An 8304-nucleotide genomic window follows, 5' to 3' on the forward strand; every position below is an offset into this window, starting at 1 on the left:
TTTTTTTTTTATAAAATTTTTTTATATAAAAATATTTTATTTTATCTAAAATTGTTGTTTTTATATAATTTTTTTTTATATAAAATTTTTTTTTATATATAAAAATATTTTTTTTATATAAAAATTGTTTATTTTTTTATATAAAATTTTTTTTCTATAAAAATTTTTTTTTTAATATAAAATTTTTTTTTATAAATTTTTTTTTATAATTTTTTTTTGTATATAAAAATATTTTTTTATATAAATTTTTTTTATATATAAAAATATTATTTTTTTTCTATAACATTTTTTTTTTTAATATAAAATTTTTTTTTATAAATTTTTTTTTGTATATAAAAATATTTTTTTATATAAATTTTTTTATATATAAAAATATTTTTTTTGTTATATAAAAATTTTTTTTTATATATATAAAATTATTTTTTTTTTATATAAAAAGAGTTTATTTTATTTGGTATATAAAAAATTTTTTATTATATAAATTTTATATAAAAATTTTTTTTTATATAAAATATTTTTTTTTATATATAATTTTTTTTTATATAAATTTTTTTTTTATATAAAAACATTTTTTTATATAAAAATTTTTTTTTATATAAATTTTTTTTTATATAAAAATATTTTTTTTATATAAAATTTGTTTTTTTATATAAAAAAATTTTTTTATATAAATTTATTTTTTATTTTTTATATAATTTTTTTTATATAACTTTTTTTATATAAAAAATATATATATATATATATATATATATATATATATATATATATATATATATATATATATATATATATATATATATATATATATATATATATATATATATATATATATATATATATAATTTTTTATATAAAAATATTTTTTTAAATTTTTTTTATAATTAAATTTTTTTTATATAAAATTTTTTTTATATAAATTTTTTTATATATAAATATTTTTTTATATAATTTTTTTTTATAAAATTTTTTTATAAAATAATTTTTTTATAAATTTTTGTTTATATAAAATATTTTTTATATAGAAATATTTATTTTTTTATATAAATTTTTCATATATAATTTTTGTTTTTATAAAAAATATTTTTTTATAGAAATTTTTTATATATATATAAAAATTATATAAAAATATTTTTTTTTTATAATTTTTTTTTATATAAAAATATTTTTTTAGAAATTTTTATAGTTTTTTATATAAAAAATATTTTTTATATATATATATTTTTTTTATATAAAATTTTTGTTTCTATATATAAAAAATTTTATATAAAATTTTTTTATATAAAAAATATTTTTTATACAAAATTTTTTTTATATAAAATTTAAAAATTTTTTTATATAAATTTTTTATATAAAAATATATTTGTTTATATAAATTTTTTTTTTATAAAAATATTTTTTTATATTTTTTATATTTTTATTTTTTAAAAATTTTTTATATAAATTTTTTGTATAAAATTTTTTTTTATATATAAAAATATTTTTTTTATATAAAATTTTTTTTATAAATTTTATAAATTTTTTGGGAATATAAAATTATTTTTTTTATATTAAAATATTTATTTTATTTTATATAAAAATTTTTTTTATTATATAAATTTTTTATATAAAATTTTTTTTATATATATAAAAATATTTTTTTTTAGAAAAATTTTTTATATAATTTTTTATATAAATTTTTTATATATAAAATTTTTGTTTATTTTATAAATTTTTTTTTTTTATGAAAATATTTTTTTATATAAAATTTTTTTTATATAAATTTTTTTTTATAAAATTTTTTTGGGAATATAAAATTATTTTTTATATAAAAATATTTATTTTATTTATATAAAAATTTTTTATTATATAAATTTTTTTTATATAAAATTTTTTTTATATATATAAAAATATTTTTTTATATAAAATTTTTTTTATATAATTTTTTATATAAATTTTTATATAAAATTTTTGTTTATTTTATAATTTTTTTTTATGAAAATATTTTTATATAAAATTTTTTTTTATATAAAATTTTTTTATATAAATTTATTTTTTATTTTATATAATTTTTTTATATAAAAATATTTTTTTTTATATATGTAACCGGTCGGAATTTACTGGACTTAATTTCACTTGACTTGGGTTATAAAAATTAATAGATGGTAATGGCAGGAAGCCCCTTTGAGAAAATCCCAACCAGCACAAGAACACAACTACTAAAAAAATGAATTATCCGTGACCGGAAGATAAGCGTCAGTGACTGGGATGAATGAGACACACTGTAAAATTTAGACACTTATATTCCTCAACACTACAAACACAATCCAATAATGGTAACCCGATATGACCTCTTAACCTAACTTAAAACACTACTGGGGAATAAAAGTTATATGATATAGAAATTATTAGAAACTCAGGCAACAATAAATTTGAAGTATTAAGAAATGTTGCTTGCACATATGAAACAGGCCTTAAGGGCTTTCTAAAATAATATCAGTCACTTAGGAAATGGTATTAAAAAATAGAAATTAATACTCTACAATGAATAGGCCTTAGGGCTTTCACAAAATACATCAGTCCCTGAAATGGTATAAAATTAAGTAAATACTCTACAATGAATAGGCCTTAAGGGCACTCAACAAATATATCACCCAACAGATGCACTTCCTAATACACTTAAACACTACTCTGGGGAACAAAGGTTATACCTGAGATCAGAATTATGGAGAAAAATTAGATGCATTAAAAGAATCAAATCACAGTATCACTCTGGTTCCATAATGACACAACATTCAAAACAATACATCAAAATTATTTAGGAACTATTAAACTACACACGTCAAGATAATATCAGTCGAAATGGTATTAACTACACCCGTAAAAGGAGATAAAATGTTCCTCTAAGTTTCTCCTAGGTCCTAGACTCACGGTCTCCGGTGTGACCATTAATTCTCAGATAGCCTCAGTGTACTCCCAGTGCGTCCATAAAGCGGAAGGGGTGAGCCAATCAGACCTTGTACAGTTGAAGGCTTTAGCTTCCGTTAGCAAGGGTTTCACTAAGCTGCTCGAGACATGTGGTGTTGTGAGCCGCGGTAGGGACTGATGACCCCAACGATCGTCCGTCGTCAGCTGGGCATCAGACGGCTAAATTTCCTCAAAGACCTCGATACCCCGCTAAACAGTGACAGGCCTACTCTGATCGGTCCAATGGCGACAATCGCCACCCTCAATCATCAACGGCAGTCTCAAACGGCAGTCAATCTCTCGCAGTCAAACTCCGGTCAACTCCGGTCAAGTGGGTTCTGACGGAAACCTGAAATGAACTCACTGTTAGCTCTAGTTTACTTTACCACTGCCCTATCTAACCCTGTCTGAGATCGAATGAGACTTACTTGTTATACTGCAATAGTGCAACCAGGTGACTAGGCCACGTGACTATTTCTGTGACGGACGCGCAGGGACGTCTTGTATGTCTGACTGCTCCCCGTGACTGAGGAGCCAGCGTCGCGTTCTCTCAGGCGTTGCTTAGGCCTACTGTCATATTTTCCGCCTAACTAATAACTCCTTGGGACACCCGTAACGTTATTCAGACGATAAACGATCTATAAAATTTCAAATTCAATAATAGTCCTTAACTTCATGAATCGCGTCATTATTATACGGCAAATTACATTTAATATCATATAGGCCTAGTTCCACCATCTCTCGCTATGAGCAGGAAGCGCTCTCTTCCTCCACGCTATGAACGCTCAGTGTTGCCAATGGCGGGGCATTCAATACTCTGAAATTTCTGAATATTATATAAATTATTTATTTTTTTATATAAAATATTTATTTTTTATTTTTTTATATAAATTTTTTTTATATAAAATTTTTTTATATATAAAAAATTTTTTTATATAAAATATATATTTCTTTTATATATTTTTTTTATATAAATATTTTTTTATATAAAAATATTTTATATATAAATTTTTTTTATATAAAATTTTTTTTTTTATATAAATTTTTTATATAAATTTTTTTTATATAAAATTTTTTTTTATATAAAAATATTTTTTATATAAATTTTTTTTATATAAATTTTTTAAAATTTTTTTATATAAAATTTTTTTCTAAAATTTTTTTTTATATATATTTATATAAATTTTTTATATAAAAATATTTTTTTATATAATTTTTTATTTTATATAAATTTTTTTTTATATAAATTTTTCTATAAAAATTGTTTTTATATATATATTTTAATATAATTTTATTTTTATATAAAAATTTTTTTAATATAAAATTTTTTTTTAATAAATTTTTTTTTATAAATTTTTTTTTTTTATATATAAAATATTTTTTATATAATTTTTTATAAATATATATTTTTTATATAAATGTTTTTTATATATAAAAATTTTTTTGTTTTTTATAAAATATTTTTTCAGAAAATATAATTTTTTAAAATTTTTATATAATTTTTTATATAAATTATTTTATAAAAATATTTTTATAATTTTTATAAAAATATTTTTTTATATAAAATTTTTATATATATAAAAATATTTTATATAAAAATTTATATAAAAAAAATTTTATATAAAAATTTATATAAAAAATTTATATAAAAAATATAAAAAAAAATTTATAAAAAAAATTTATAAAAATATATATATATATATATATATTATATATATATATATATTATATATAAAAATATATATATATAATATATATATATATATAAAAAATTTTATATAAAAAAAATTTTATAAAAAAAATTTATATAAAAAAATATTTATAAAAAATATTTATATATAAAAAAATTTATAAAAAATTTATAAAAAAAATATTTTTATATAAAAAATTTATATAAAAAATTTATATATAAAAATTTTAAAAAAAACAAATTTTATATAAAAAAAATTTTATATTAAAAAAATTAATATAAAAAAAAAATTTATATAAAAAAATATTTATATAAAAAAATATTTATATATAAAAAAAATTTATAAAAAAAAAAATAAAAAAAAATTTTTATAAAAAAAATTTATATAAAAATTTATATATAAATTTTTTATAAAAATTTATATAAAAAAATTTTATATTAAAAAAAAAATTTATATATATAAAAAAAAATATAAAAAATAAAATTTATATAAAAATTTTATATAAAAAAAATTTTATATAAAAAAAATTATATAAAAAAATATTTATATTAAAAAAAAATTTATATATAAAAAAATATTTATATATATATAACAAATATTTTATATAAAAAAACTTTAAAATAAAAATAATATAAAAAAATTTATATCCAAAAAATTTATATAAAAAAATATTTTTATACAAATTTTTATATAAACAAAAATATTTTATATAAAAAAATTATATATATATATATATATATATATATATATATATATATATATATATATATATATATATATATATATATATATATATATATATATATATATATATATATATATATATATATATATATATATATATATATATATATTTCCAAAATTGGAAAACCTTCTTCCCGAAAATGATAATCTACTTTCCCGAAAGTAGAAAATCTATTCACTTTTCGAAAGTAGATACCAACTTTCCGGAAAGTAGATATTTCCCATTTTATATGATACAAATTTCCCGTTTTCTATGATAATCTACTTCGCAAAATTAGGTAATATTTCCCCCAAAATTCGAAAATCTACTTCCCCGAAAAGTCGATAATCTACTTTCCAAAAAAGTAGAAAATCTATCTACTTTTCGGGAAAGTAGATAACCAACTTTCCCGGAAAGTAGATGTTTCCCATTTTTTATGATACAAATTTCCCGTTTTCTATGATAATCTACTTCGCAAAATTAGGGAATATTTCCCCCAAAATTCGAAAATCTACTTCCCCGAAAAGTCGATAATCTACTTTCCCAAAAAGTAGAAAATCTATCTACTTTTCGGGAAAGTAGATAAACAACTTTCCCGGAAAGTAGATATTTCCCATTTTTTATGATACAAATTTCACGTTTTCTATGATAATCTACTTCGCTAAATTAGGTAATATTTCCCCCAAAATTCGAAAATCTACTCCGAAAAGTCGATAATCTACTTTCCCAAAAAGTAGAAAATCTATCTACTTTTCGGGAAAGTAGATAACCAACTTTCCCGGAAAGTAGATATTGCCCATTTTTTATGATACAAATTTCCCGTTTCCTATGATAATCTACTTCGCTAAATTAGGTAATATTTCCCCCAAAATTCGAAAATCTACTTCCCCGAAAAGTCGATAATCTACTTTCCCAAAAAGTAGAAAATCTATCTACTCCACGCTGTTAACATTTCATTCAACCAGGAGGCCAGCAACAGGCAACATCTTCTCTAACGAAGCTCCTGCACATCTACCTCCTTCAACAAGCTACTCACCGAACGTCTTCTACCGTGCAGCCTCTCACCACACGGCACCTCCAGCACCAGACTGTCTATCATATAACTTATATATTATACAAGAAAACCACATTAGAGTTTCCTTCCATCCTGAGTGCTAGACAACATAAATATCTCGCTACCCCTACAATGGTGACTCCCGGAAATTAGCACTCACACAGGATGGAGGAGACACTGATCACGCTCCCAGTCTTCAAGCAGACACCGGCTCCTCTTCCTGCCTCACGCACCACATTCTGACGACCCCAGCACACCCGTCCTGCCTCAGACGCCAACCCCGGCCCAGCAGTACCTGCCGTGAGGGAAGCACACAACATCCATCGCCTCCACACCCCCTCTTTTCTCCCTCAGGTACTCCCTGCTAATGTCCTGCACCCTGCTGCTGTCGTGGACCCAGCTGCTGTCACGAGCCCTAACCCGCTTCTGCTGACCCAGCCCCTGCTCCTGATCCAGGCCCACACACACCCCAGCAGGCGCATCTGACGACCCTGTACCTGTCGTGAGGGAAGCACAACATTCATCGCCTCCACACACCCTTTTTCTCCCTTCTCCCACAGATCGTGTGTATCTAGACAGTTGTATTTCAGCGATCGGCTCATCACGCCATCGCCGTTGTCTCACATGAGGCATGCACCGCCCGGTCTGCCTCACATGTGCTACGCAACTCTACAATCAACAAGTCTCCTACACCGCCTGGAGGGAAGGGGGAGTATTGTAGTGGACGTCTCCCCTACAACTGTCTAACTGCGTAGCCACGCCACCACCTGTTACCGTCTTCCCTAGTAACCAAGCGTATCCGCATTCCAATGCCCGGCTACTTCTCGGGTTTTCCCAACATGACTCATAGAGGACTGGCGGCCGCTGCTGGGTGTATATAAGCTCTGTCTCTCCATTGAGATTCAGTCTGACCAATCTTCTTGAACAAGCAACACCTCCTCCTCTGCCGCTGCCTGGCGACCCTCGCCTCTCCTCCGCCTGCTTGGCGGTCCTCACTCCCGCCAGCGAGCATGTCCTTCTCTGAGCTTCCTCACCAACCAACTCTCATTCTGCCCATTTTCCTGAACAAGCAACATCTCCTCCAGCAAGCTCCTCCTCGCCTGCCTGGCGGCCCTCGCTCCCGCCAGCGAGCATGGCGACCCACCAGCTGTCCTTCTCTGAGCTTCCTCACCAACCAACTCTCATTCTGCCCAACTTCCTGAACAAGCAACACCTCCAGCACCAGACTGTCTATCATATAACTTATATTATACAAGAAAACCACATTAGAGTTTCCTTCCATCCTGAGTGCTAGACAACATTAATATCTCGACACCCCTACAACACCAACCACCTGTAATAAGATTTTGAATTTAGATCATTCTTAATTAACATTAATGTATCATTACACAACATTTACCCCAAAATTTCTTGCATTCTATACTTGCATCCTTACATATATCCATACATTTGAGCACCTTTCTAAAACGCCTTACACGTGAGCACCAGCCTTCCTGCTCTCTTATGGCTGCAGCAGTCTTCTCACAGGCATCACCCACAACATTCCTTCACAGTACATGCCATTTTACTCAGATGAATTTAACATTCACTATTAACCATTGTATGGTGAGCACACCACCACTCCCCGTGCACGACCGCCCCTCCACCACCCAACGTGTACGAGCTCCCTGCTCTGAGCGCGCCCAACATACGAGCGCCCCTCCTTCCCATCCCTTCTCACAAAGCAAGTCACTCATATTCATTCTTACATTCAGTGGTTTTTAGAATAGCCATACTAAGACATAGGTAACTTAACTGGGGAGGCTACATTAACATGTTTCATCTTGCTCAAGGTTGGTTCTGTATCTTCCTCTATGTTGGCCTTTAAGTACATCATCTATCACCTGCAATAT

This window comes from Homarus americanus, unplaced genomic scaffold (genome assembly GCF_018991925.1).
Source record: "Homarus americanus isolate GMGI-L3 unplaced genomic scaffold, GMGI_Hamer_2.0 scaffold21496, whole genome shotgun sequence".
In the NCBI taxonomy this organism is placed as follows: domain Eukaryota; kingdom Metazoa; phylum Arthropoda; class Malacostraca; order Decapoda; family Nephropidae; genus Homarus; species Homarus americanus.